Below are 13984 nucleotides of genomic sequence, written 5' to 3'. Positions count from 1 at the left end.
GGTTTTGGCATAATTTTGGCTATAACTTTATTAAAATACATAATCTGTGAGTGGTTGCTTAGGCATTGGTTAAGACTATCTGTCCCCCCGCCTGGGGACAGAACTGACTTTCCGAACTCCCTCAGAAGCCTGTGAAGGGAAAGCAATATTGGGGATCAGTTGAGCTGAGTGACAGGCCCTCACCGCTCACCCAACCTACTCCCCAGGGCTTGCCGGCCCTGGTCGCATTTCAGGGATTGGACAAAATCGTGGCAAGCCCCTGGATTCCTGTAATGGAATTTCCTTCCACACCACCATTGGAGGGGCAGGCCCAGCCTATCCTTACCCCTCCTCCACCAATTTTTTATAGCCAATGCCTAACTGCAACCTTACAAGTTGTGACAAATTGCTAAGTAGTAGGCAAAAACCCAATGGCACCAGCCAATCAGCCAAATGGACAGAATTCCTACTAGGCCCCTGCCCCAATGGCAGATGACCCCATGACAGGCATAGCAAGGTCAACCGGAACTCAGACTGGGCAGGCGGGTGATCCGATGCACTCAGCGAAAGAGAAAGCAAAAGCTGAGTGCCCCAATATTTAAAGCCTTTGGTCCCACCCACCCAGTTTGCTACATGCAATTTGCTCCAGCAACCCGGCCATCCAATCATTGCCCCAGGCCAACTCACTTTTACCTGCCTGGCAACAGAGGATTGGCTTGGCAAACCCCAACGCAACACGTTCTCTCATTTCAGGGAGAACACGCTTTACCAAGTGATACAATGCTCAACATTGTGTAAAACAGGGGAGCCTTGTGTTGGACTCTACCTCCCATCATGTGCAGCAAGCATGGCCAATGGATGAGTCTGAAAACAACTGGAAGTCCATATATGTTCCTTCCCTGATCACTGGAAGAATCTTAATGTTATTATGTGAACAGCATTTCTCGTTGGAAGTGTTGGGATACAATTCAGCTTGTATTAAGGTTGGTGAGTTTGCACAGGGAGAGAGTAGACAGAAAGGAAAACATCTAAGCTTCCTAAACTGTCTCCCTGTCCTTTGCCTTCATTCTAATGTATGACTGATGCTATTAGGCTTGCTGACCTAACTTTCTGCCTCCTCCTCTTCACACCCTTACTTCTGAAACACAGAGAAGATAGGAGACACCTCTCTTTGTTTTCCTCTCCTGCAGCGATCAAAGAGAGCAAGCATGGCTCATTTGGGTCTCCAGCCTAGTTAGGTAGAATAGGAACTCTTTGCTTTACAATATGTACTTCCTATAAGAAAACTTGGCTTTATAATTTTCATATTCAAAGTTGTGGCCATTGTTGTTTGCGATCTCACAATTGCTAAGCAAGTTAAACGACTTGGGGGAAAATTATAGTGAAATTCATACTTGTTTCCCTTAAGAAAGGTGAAGCTTTTCAGCAAGACATTCCATGTACTCAAAAGAAGAGGGCTTGATTTATGGAACTAAGAACAATCAGTGAATGTTAACAATGTAAATCATATCATAGTTGCAGCTACTGTTTCAGAAATTCCTGTATTTATTGATTGCTGTGGAATAGCATATAGTGTACCACTGAGGATCAGAGTTCTATTGTTCTGAGACAAGCACATACTGCCTGGACTAGGGTAATTCCTACAGAGCTTTTGTTCTATGGAAAGTATTATGCAGATTGCAAAATTTGTACTACTTTGAAATGGAAAGAAGGCAATTACAGTCTCTTAATATTCTTGTACTCGAGAATTGGGAGCTCTTATTCAACACCTTAGCCAACAACCAACACTTGGGGGATTTAAGTTGCAACTCTCCCTCTTCAGTAGCTGAAGAATAAGACCTTTCATTTCTTCTTGCTTGACTTGTTAGGTTTCTTCATCGTTGCTTTTTGTATTATGAATATTGTATATGCCTTTCAGAAAATCTTTCTGGATTTGTCAAAATTCTTGTTGATTATATTTCTACTCTTTGAAAAAAGAGGAATGTAATGTATGGGTAGATAATAAGCTTGTTTGTTGAGCTCTCTCTCACACACATAGACATACATTCACTCTGCAGGCCATGGTTCTTATAAATTTGGGATTAGGCATTATCTCTAATGTTATAAAGAAAGCTTATATTAACAACATCCCCTAGATGCTGATGTTGGTGTCCCTGCATGTACACATCAAACAGCCTCAACTTCCTGAAGCCCAGGCTAACTGCAGCAATGCTACTAGACACAATGTTGTGTGCACCCTCTGAATATAGCAACCTTCTTTATATTCATGTTATTTTTATAACTGAGAGTTTCAATGTCGACACTTTACTGGTTTAAGTAATGTAAGCACCACACATGGTCATGCTTTCGTTTGCTACAATAATTTGAAGGCATGCATAAATAAATGATAGCATGCAGTCAACTAAAAAGAGTAATCTGTTGCCCTTTAATTGCCAGAGTGATGTGTGGAACTGCATGCCAATGTGGCTTTGTCATTTTCCAGTTTCCCTTCCTCTATGGCCATGTACACAAAGTTGTGACAGAAAATAAAATATTACAGCTTTATTGTCATGCTCTTGCTCCAGGCTCAAGCTATACTCTATGGTAATTCTTAAGCCATAATGCTGAAATACGTACCTTCGATACACCTGGGCCACTTCAGCCCTTCAGTAAAAGCTGGAATAATGTTGAAGAGAGAAAGAAAAAACGGTGCAAACATTTTTCCTCTTATCCACCGTATTTGGGTGCTGATAGCTTCACAAAGCATTCTGTTGTAGGAATCATTTCCCACCAAATAAAAAGAATGTTCTCATCCTGTTTGCAATTGTACATATTTGTGGCTTATTAAAATGGAATATACAGATGCAAATTTTATTCTTCCCAGTTGGCAGGACAACATGCATAATGCATTATCAGTTCAACACCCAATTAATGCCATCATTTATAACTCATTGGAAAGAGACAATGCTAACAAGTTATTAAGCTTTGAACCAACAATAAATTGCCTAAGGTATAACTGAAAATGAAATAAATGCATCAAAAATACTAACTAGCTATCTGTAAATAAGCATTGTATCAAATACAATGGCTTTGAAATGGAAAAGAGTCTGCCTGGCCAAGCATGGCACAGTCTGGAAGAAAACAACTGCCTCACCGGTAAAGATTGCTTGTGCCGGGAGACCAAGAGGCTAAGCTTAGTTCCAGTAATTTGTTAACGAAACTACATTTGGATTAAAAGTACCTGCTGGAAACAGATCCTGGTTTTGTCCAATGCAAAGTGAAAATGAACAAATACGTTCATTCTGTGTAGCAAGGTATGCTTCCGCACCTTTGGGCAGTTGACACAATAACAACTATGTGCAAGGTGCTGATTGGCTGCTAAAGATGCTTGGCACTTCCAATGTGGCTGGAGAGAGTGCAAAGTTTCAGAACCACAGCAAGCCAGAACCACAGCAAGCCATAGTTATTAGGCATCCACAGGAACAGTACTGCAGATACAATATGACAACTCAGAGGGCACCATCTATGTCCATGTCTAGACAATTGTCGGACTAATGGGCACAATGTTTTCATGATGCTTTACTTTGAATATGGGCACAATGCATTTGAGGTACAGTGGTACCTCAGGTTAAGTACTTAATTCGTTCTGGAGGTCCATACTTATCCTGAAACTGTTCTTAACCTGAAGCACCACTTTAGCTAATGGGGCCTCCTGCTGCCACCGTGCCACCGGAGCACGATTTCTGTTCTCATCCTGAAGCAAAGTTCTTAACCTGAAGCACTATTTCTGGGTTAGCGGAGTCTGTAACCTGAAGCGTATGTAACCCAAGGTACCACTGTATTCAAAAACTCGCTGCATATCAAACACATCTAGACAGATGGTGTTGAATATCCTTCTTAGCCAAATGTGCCCTACTTTCCCCTTTTCTGTTGCTCCAGAATAAATGGCTGGTCTTTGCCATCTAACTCGTGTCTGGCTGCATGGAAGGTGGGGACAAACGGCTTTTCAAGGCAACTTTTTATTGCAACTGCTACTATTTTCATATGTAAACAACTTTTTCATATGTTTTTCATATGTAAACAGCATTGTGGCATGCACTGTGTTCTTTCTTGTAACCAACCCTGTGTGTTAGGATTGTTCCCATTTAATGGCTGTGAGAGGCTGGTTCAGTGATAGGATTGCTTGAGGATTTTAAATAATAATAATAATACCTTTACTGTCATTTTACAGCCTGTGTACAATGAAATTAAACGAGCCTCCCTCCCCTCCACAAACACTCAATCTCTTATCGAACAACACACCACTTCGCAAGTCATTTTGCTATGTTATTTTTCATTCAACAGCCTAACAGCCCATGGATAGAAGCTATGTTTTAGCCTGTTGGTACGGCTGATTATACTTCTATATCTCCTGCCCAAGGTTAGAAGATTAAAGAGGTGATGGCCAGGTTGTGAGTCATCCCTGAGAATTTTCCTCGCTCTCCTAAGGCAACAATCCCTTGCGATGTCATTTAGCAGACTCAAGGGACAGCCCATGATCTCATGGGCTGTATTCATCACCCTCTGTAGATACTTGGTCTGCAACTGGTGTGTTTTGTGCCTCCTAGACTAAGGTGTGGATCAGAATTCAGGTTTTGGGCTTTCCCTGAATTTTGTAATCCTGCTCTTGGCTAAAGAAAGGATACCAGAATGCTATTAAAAGTGTGTATTTGAGGTTAAAATGTATACATTCCACTTATAAAGGATAAAATACCTTGTTTGGAGTCAAAGGCATGCAAAATAGTATTTTGTGATGAAAAATGTACAAAAATAATGCCAATTTTCATTCAGCTTTAAAATCCACAGGCTGGTGCAGAAACAGGATGGCGTGGGTGAACAGGATGAATGAACACCTGTGAAACTGACATGAATTAGGGATAGATTGATTTGTCCATCCATCCTCAGTGAAGGCCACTTAACAGTCTAATGCAGAGGTGGAACTGATGCTAGATCTCTTAGATCCAAGTTCAACTCTATACCTATTGAAGTACACCAAGTTTCATTTTGTGTTCCTCCCACCATTTCTTTTCCTGAATAAATTTGCATTCCGTGTGGGATACTACTGAAAGCCGCAGTGCAACATTTCCAAAGAATGTGCATGAATATGCAATCCAAAAGGCCAGGTGTTCTTTTAATTGCCTCATTATTCTTGTAAAATGGAAGTCTCTTTTAAAACTTAATTTGATACATACCAAGCCAATGGATGTGCAAAAATCTGGCCTGTAGTTGGCTGCAGTTTAACAGCTGGGTTCAAATGTCCAATCAGTGTTTGTGTAACACATTCAACTCTGTTACAGTCTCTGAGCTGATAAACCTGTAATCATTTTGATCTTCTCTGCATTCAGGGAGAGTTTTCCAATCTCTTTAGATCTATTCAGTGCTTAAGGATGAGAGTTTCCCTGAGACCATCTGTTTCCTTGTTTGCCAAAGCATTCCAAATTCCTTGGCAAAATCCCTGGAATAACAACTGCTAATATGCTTCTGTAGTGGTCCCAACAACATAAATGTAGCCCAAATCTAATTTTCATCCTTAATCTGATTATGATAGGTCCATCCACTGAATTATAATTCTTAATGTCAAAAACAGGGGGTAGCAAGAGTTAGGGGTAGGTGAGAAGTTTAATTCAGAGCACATTTAAAGGTGAACTTGCAAACCAAAACACAGCCTTCCTTTGAAATTCCCACCTCAAACAATTTTGCAGTGTCGTTTTACGACATGTAATGTGTCCAGAGATGCATATCCTTGGGTGAAGTGTGCATATATTAAAGAAAATGTACAAAACAACGATGACAACAACAACAACAAATTATTATTTATACCTCACTCATCTGGCCAGGCCTCCCCAGCCACTCTGGGTGACTTTCAACAGGATATTAAAAACACAATAAAACATCATACATTAAGAACTTCCCTAAACACGGCTGCCTTCAGATATCTTCTAAAAGTCAGATAGTTGTTTATGTCCTTGACATCTGGTTGGAGGGCGTTCCACAGGGTGGGCACCACTACCGAGAAGGCCCTTTGTGTATGGGGGAATTACTTTGCAACGATGTGTATTACAGAAAAAAATTGCTTACAAAATCTATATATTATATTTGGGAAAATTCTCAATAACATGCTGGTGAAATTTCACAAGAACTTTATTCCCCCCTCCAAACACATGTGGACATATGTAGAACTCAATTCAAGGTCAGAAAAATGAGAAATTGGAACCAGTAGATTCACCTATCCCTAGCAAGAACATGTGAATCCAAGTAATATGAATCCAACAAAGAAAAAGAAGAAACATAACACAGCTTTCCACTTTCCAAACTGTGGGAAGGAATCTCCACAGGCTTAGCCATTAAATGGTCATGCTGAGCAAGCTCATCAACCAGCCATCACTTTCCTCTAACATGCTATCAAGGATGCAAAAAATGGTCCTTTCTTCACTTGACGCCACACAATAATCGACCTGTTAGAATTGGCATGCTAAATCAAATAGGAGAGATATGACCACATGCATTGCATTTAGTTGCCATCTATGGGACTTACGAGTCATGTCCCCAATGGGTCTACTCTGAGTATTAGTAAGTTGGCTACAACCCTATATTTTTTAAAGCTATATTCAATGGAATCTTATTTTTGTTTTATAGGAACTTAATGTATAACTGAGGTGAATGAAGAAAGGCATGCAGGAAGCAAACAGAGGAATTATTATATCTTTGAATGGATGCCTAATGAATTTAGCAGTTGATTTAACTAGATTTTTTTAAAAAACCCAGTTTGTTAGGAAATGTGTTTCATGTTCAGAATAACGTGGAAAGAGGTAGCCGTGCTTCTCGTTTTTTCAGCAAACAGACTGACAGTTTTGCGACATCTTTAAGAATATTTAGTGTAGTTTAACCTATTGTAAGCCAGAGCTTCCAATGTCATATAATGAAAAGGTCACAGTTGCTTAATAGATTTATATAACCCATAAATGCAGAGTGTGTTTGTGTGTGTGTTTACAAAGTGAGGCCAACGGACCAAGCAATGTGAGGAAGTATTCTGTAGAACAAAAGTGAAAAGAAGATCCACACAAAGAAGTCGAAAATCCAGTTAGTGTTGGTGCAACCAGTTCCCAACTGGTAATGATGACTTAACAAAACAAGATGCATAGTGTACAATAAGACCTATAGAGGGGGAGTTTCTAAAATGGAGCATTTTAAAATGAACTACCCATTCATAGTTCCTGTTTAATGTGAAATTCCAATTTAGCATCTTTATGCAAAAGACTCTCTTTTCATTGACCTACGGAAAGTTTTCTGCTGTTACAGAATGCTTGTTGGTTTATGATGCCTCATTTTGCACTATTTTGTACAAACATGGGAACTAGACTCTGCAACGAACCCAGTGCCAACTCTCATTTCTACTCAATCAATGCTATCATGGGACACAACAAATCAGTTGTACTAATGAGAGCTTATTTGCTGGCTCTTCTTCCATGATGTGTCTGCAGTGCCATTCTGCCATTTACATTGGCCAGACTTCATCTTGATGAATAGTTGCTGGACTTCATCTGCAACTCTGCCTCATTTAGATCTGTGCAATTTGTGATTCACCAACCAGTTATTATTATTTATTATTACTGACAACCCTTACTTTTGCAATACTAGAATCTCTCTGAATCTCTCTCTCTCTCTCTCTCTCTCTCTCTCTCTCTCTCCACTTTCTCTCCCTTCCCCCCTCTTGTGGGATTGGACCAAGGTTCACCTACCCCAGTATTCTTTGATAGAGTCCCATAAATAAGAGGATACTAACTAAATACTCCACCAAAATAGATTAGTGATCTATCACAATCTACTTTCTGCCCAAAAATATATACAGTGAGGTCAAAGGGGCTCTAGACCTGTAAAACATAACAGTCCTCTTATCAGAGGTCTAGCAGAATCTGTTCCCATTAATCGCTACAACACAAATAATTCTACTTCAAAATTAACCTCTTAAAATCCAAATGATTCAATATGCTACTTATACAGGTTTGAAGGCTACAGTTGGAGTGGGTTCCTAAAAGCAAAAGCAAAAAACCCAAACTCCAAGCCAATGTTAGCTTCTTCTACTTTTTGAAACCATCAATAGCACCAATTATTTTTTAGTAACTGCAAATCCTTGCCTCCAGTGCTAAAACAGCATTAGAAAGAACATACGGTACGTACCCACACAATTCTTGTTAAAATATTCTGGGAAAGGAAGATAAAAGTTATGCACAAACAAGTTATGTTTTGGCATGAAGCATTACGTAAAATAATTGTTATACAATATCTTGTTAGTTTCATTTTTATTTGAGCAGCCATCAATAGATTTGACAAAAGAGGACCAAAAAATAAATAAATTGTAGCTGAATTTGTTAAAGGAATTGACAAAACCACTGTAAGCAAACTTTTAAATATATATATATATACACAGCCTTGAATGTTTTACAAAGCTGTCTATATTTTTGCTTTGTTCAGAAACAGACCACTAGAACACCCTCTCTCCCCCCCCCCTTCCTCTTTCTCTCTCTCTCTCTCTTCCACAAATCGTTAATGGCACACTACTTCAGTTAGTTGGAAACGAGATGAATTGCATACACTATGGAATCAACTCACCCATCTACTGTTACCTTAAAATTCATTTAGACCCCTAAGAATCACTTGTATTGGGCTAATTGGTTTATATAGTACTGTGCTATAAGGAAGAAAACATTTCTTAAGTAGTAGGAACATACTGGCCGCTAAGGCAACGTGCCAAACGCCATATGCAATTCCTTAGGGAACTTGGATTCAGTAAATGGTGCTTTCATAAAAGGCCTATAAGAAGGTACAAACCGTCTGAACCAAGGAAAGACCATCTGTGCCATCACTTCTGCCACTACTGGTTTATCTTATCTGTTTACAAGATTCACTTCACACAATTTAGATACAAGTGTATCTCTTCATTTCACTCACGAGTTGTTTGTGAACAGTTATTCATTTAAGATTCTATGATTTAAAAGTGAGTGTCCAAATCTTGCTTCCAAGTCCCAAGTTTTCTATCCCTGTCAGAGACCACCTTCACCAAGTTGGCCTCAGGTACTCTTCTCATTACTAGCCTATTTTCTGTAGTGTAGCTCTTACTACCAGTGTTGGATTACCAAATAGGCAGAGTAGGCACTGGTCCGTGGACCCCACGCTTTTTAGGAGCCCCTCAACAATGGATCAAAATAATATTGATTTGATCTTCAAAGAAAATTACAATCAAGCTTTCTTGGTTCAGTATGAGCCCCCCCCCCCCGAGATTTAGACTGCCTAGGAGTCTCCACAGGGTTTAATCCAGCACTGCTTACCACCTGCAGACCCCAACATTTTCTCTTCCATAGTGGTTTCCTTTCTTCGCCCGTCTACTTCTCCCTTTCTCTCTTCTGGGCTTACTTTTCTATCCATATCAAACAACACTGTGGGTGAGCCCTAAATGTAAAGAGTATATTAGATGTATATGTTAAAACTATATTGGATTAAATGAGTTCCAAGACTGCCCTCCCATAACAAGATGGTAATCTCTTTGTTTTTGGAATCATAAACCTCCTTTGTTCCATTGCAACTTCTACCAGAGTTTGGCAATGCAGCTACAGTTGTGTTGCAGCTTAGTTCTTTTCTCATATATGTTCTTGTGCTATGTTGATACATAATTTGACCCTGTGAGCCCATATAGTCTAGTTTTATTTAAAAAATCTGTAAATGAGGAATTTAGTTCACACACACCTGTTGTTATTACAGCTGGAATGCCCTGAACATGGCTTCTGTGTTATATCCACTGAAGGAAATGTGGCATAACCTTTTCACTTTGAGAATAAATCTCCCTCTCTAACATGTCTTAATAGATGTGGAGTGTGATTCTCATCCTGTTTACTTAGACATAAATTCCACTCAGTTCACTGGAACTTATTCTATTGTTATGTAGCTCTGCCATAATAATTTCCTCTTTGATTATGTGTTAACAGGAGAGAGAAAAATGGAAGAAAATGCCGAAGAGTAGATTCTGCCTCCTACTTTAAACAGGGGGGGGGGTCATTCCTCCTGGAGAATAATGATGACATGATGCTTCTGTCTACAAAATATTTGTGCTTCCTTGTAGTCTGTATATTTTTTTAAAAAAAAACTTGTCATAGAAATGGGGAGATAAAATGTTATAGACTGATAACCTCTAAGTATATCCGACAATCCAGTTAGGGTTCTTTTGATAGATGACAAGGTCCTTGAATTTAGCGTGGGACTATTAGTCTGTAATATACTGGCTTTTTCCTAGTTGGTTCTTTCTCAATTGGGTGGGGTAAGGGAATCAATATTTATCATCTGCCACTTGAAATCTAATGTAGAACAGGATCAGATACAATAGTTCTTTTTAGACTCTATATACTTCTTAATAAGTGGAAACTCCAGTGAGAATGAAAGTAGTCTCCAGGGACTAGAGGAAGCAGAATAAGTCACTTCAAGCAACTGAGCCCAGTCTGTGAGTTTATTATCCTTAGTGCTTTGGGATTCAGCAATTCCTCGTTCCACAGGTTCATGCAAATATTTGCATTGATTCTCATTCCTATACATCCAGTGCTTGGAATGAACTAGTTTGGTTTAAAACAATTCACTGGTTTCATTCAAAAATATCTATAGTACTCTTGAAAATAGTTCTCCCAAACTGCCAGGTGAACGGAACATGAATTAAGTTCATCTCAGTGTAAAATGTCTAACAATTTCTCATTCATCTTCAACTTCATTTTCTCTCTCTGCCGGGACTTTCAGCTTAAAGGCCATAATGTATGAGGGAAATAAATCAAATCATTCACATTCCACTGTGTGTGTGGTTTGATAAATATCGCATAGAATCATGGAATTGGAAGGGACCCCTTTTTTCTTAGTCTTATTTATATTTTATACTTCAGCTTGTGACATTCTGAATGCCCTGCCTTGCTGCTGGTTACAGCATCAAGAAGGAGGAGGAAGGAGGGAGGTTCAGTGCGGTGTGGGCACAGCAGCAGGAACACTGGATTGGCTCCACTGCTGCACCTACACTGCACAGAATTCCCAGCATCCTTGTGCTCTCTTTCTTCACCAGCAGTGGCTCACAACATCAAAAAGCCAGCTAAGCAATGCCACCCTGCTGGTAACACACTGCTGCTGTCTACCAGTATTCCCACAGTCCCTCCTCAGGTCCAGGATCTGGTCCCAGCCAGGAGAAGAAAAGAGGCCAGGGGGAAGACTACAGGAATGCAAGCTGCAAGTGGAAGATATGCTCAGCCCCGCCATCTTGTAGAGCCTGAGAACCACATCCTCCACTCCCTGCTTTATATGTGATGGGAGTAGCCCTTCATTCAATGCAGTGGGTCTAGTACCCATCATATCTAGCTTAATCCCAATGCTCACAGAAAGTTTTTGTGAATGCAGATTCCACTAACTTTGGTGGGGTTCTCTCCTCCATAGCCAGGGCTATGGTTTCAGCTTCTCTTTGACTAATCCAACCCAACCAATGGAAATCATGTCACCAGACAGAAAACGGGAGGGGGGGAATGAACCACCCCTTTCTGAATATGTGTAGACAGAGATATTTGCACACCCTCCCCTAAACATGGAGCACAGGGATGCCTTATATATAACTGCCTGTCCATTGCTCAGGGTTGTTTTAGGCATCTTTGCTGCTTTTGCTTTGTCTGTTATTGCTCTGAGGGAAATGACTGCTGTTGCCTCATAATTAATTCCTAGGAGTCAACTAAAATTACATTGGTCTGAGGTAGCCAACTGCCCTCTCTTTATCATTGGAATGGAGGACTGAATAAGGACCCCAGAGGGAAATTTCTATTATCTTTATTATCTCAGGGAAACATCATTCACAGTTAATAAGTCTGTAAGTGATTCCAGGTGGGTTATTTACTGTTTAATAAATGCTTTCATTAGGGACATTCTATAAACCTTGCTTATTAGTACAGAATAATCCTTTGAAGAAAGGCTGGAAATCATTGCTGCTTCAAGTGAGAGAGGGAGGAAAAAATCTATTCTAGGCAAACTGAAGTCAAGGGCATCCCAGAATACTTCTCACTGTGACACGAGGGAAACACAGACAACTGTGTTTTCAAGGGATGAGTGGATTTCCTCTTCCCTACCCCATAGTTTTGCTCTCCCCCTCGTTGGACTCTGCCAGCTCTCAGTGCCAGATTACCAAATAGGCAAGGTAGGACCCACAACAATGGATCAAAATAATATTGATTTGATCTTGCAAAAAGATTACAATAAAGTTTTTTTAGTTCGATATGAGCCCCCCAAGATTTCAACTGCCTAGGCGCCTCCACAGAATTTAATCTGGCACTGCCTGGTCTGATGTGGTAAGTCAAGATTTTCACATAGATGCCAGTTCAGACAAGCAAATACACCACATGTGATTTTACGATCTCAGAAATAAAGCTATGAATGGTTCCTGAGAAGGAAGCCCAAGCTTCACATGTGGGGAAGATGTGTGGGTACTGTTGACCGGCAACTTCCTAGTAAACATAGCAGTAAAATAAAGACCCCCAAGAGGCCTTGGCATGTCAATTTACCAGATCTTTACGGAAACTAATAGCTAAATCATGCCTTCACTGTCATTTGTTGCACAACATACCCCATCTCCCACAATAGCTAATTTGGCTTCCTATACTCTCTCTCTCCATTTCTGAAGGGATCTTAAGATGCTGAGACAACACTTGAAGTCCTATGGATGAGAGAATTCATCTCAACATCCCTATAGTCAGTCTTCTGGCAAGCAGCAAAGCTAGTTATCAATTAAAAATCACAGAGTGCCTGTCTTGAAACGAGAATATGACTGGTTCCTGAACTCACCCAAGGAAATAAAGGAAATAAATTCACTATTAAAAAATTGTAACTCTTATTAGTACTATGGCTGTGCTGGGTGTCCACATCAGCTCCCTGTGAATTCAATAAGAACTGCAAAAGCTAGTTCCCTCCCGCTCTCTCAATCAGACCTAGGGGTTATATAGCTGTGCTGACAAGGGCCATTTTCTTTAAGCAGAGTAAACAAGCAACACATAAATCTGAAAATTATATTTGCTGTGGGAGGTATTGGGAGTACACCTACTCAGACCTTTAAGCGCTGGTTTATAAAATATAAATGCTGTGTATTAATAGCAGGGACTGCTTTGAAATGTTAAACATCAAGAAACAGTAAGTTTGACAAATGGCGCTGGCTTGTTAGGATGGGGGTTCATTATTAATCTGACCACGGTTTTATGAGTGTGCGGGATTTTGTATCATTTGTACAAATTCTTAAAGGGTTATGATTTTCTAATATCATACAAAGATAAAATAAAAATAAAAGGAAAGTATTAAATGCTTACTTTTATGTCTAAAAATCTCTCTGGGGATTAAAATGAAAGGCATGAAACCATGCAGCATGATAAATCTTCTCTATTTCATTTATGTTTCATTTTATGTCGCACGGCTTATCAGCAATATTTAAACAGCTAGATGCCTAGTACCACAGTTCACTTTGATTATTAGTTATTGGCATCAAAACCAAGCAATATTTAATTTGTGTTGGGGGGGCAGATCATAAAAATGAGACACTGACCTCTGCAGAGCAGGCATGAGGAACCAGCGGCAACTACAGAGGTTGCTGGACTCCAACTCCCATCATTCCTGTCAGTGGGTATGCTTGCCGGGGCTTATGGGAATTGCAGTCTAAGAACACCAGCAAGGCCAGAGGTTTGCCACCTCTGCTGTAGAGAGATGTAGCTAGCTCTGATGTCTCACATTGATTCATATCAACATAGCTCACCAACAACAGCTATTAAAAGAGGACCATGATCAGTTGTTGTCCCATTCTAAAGCCACCTGCTGAAGCCTATCAGGCATAGAAGATTGTACATCATGCTTCCCACCCACCAACTACCACATCATTGTCTTGTTCACAGGCTGTGATGGTTATTGTGGGAGAGGGGCTATAAATGGGGGCAACACATGGTGT

Source organism: Podarcis gaigeae (genome assembly GCF_964106915.1).
Source record: "Podarcis gaigeae genome assembly, chromosome: 3".
Taxonomy (NCBI): Eukaryota; Metazoa; Chordata; class Lepidosauria; order Squamata; family Lacertidae; genus Podarcis; species Podarcis gaigeae.
The sequence above is the reverse complement of the archived record's forward strand: the minus strand, read 5'-3'. Positions refer to the sequence as shown.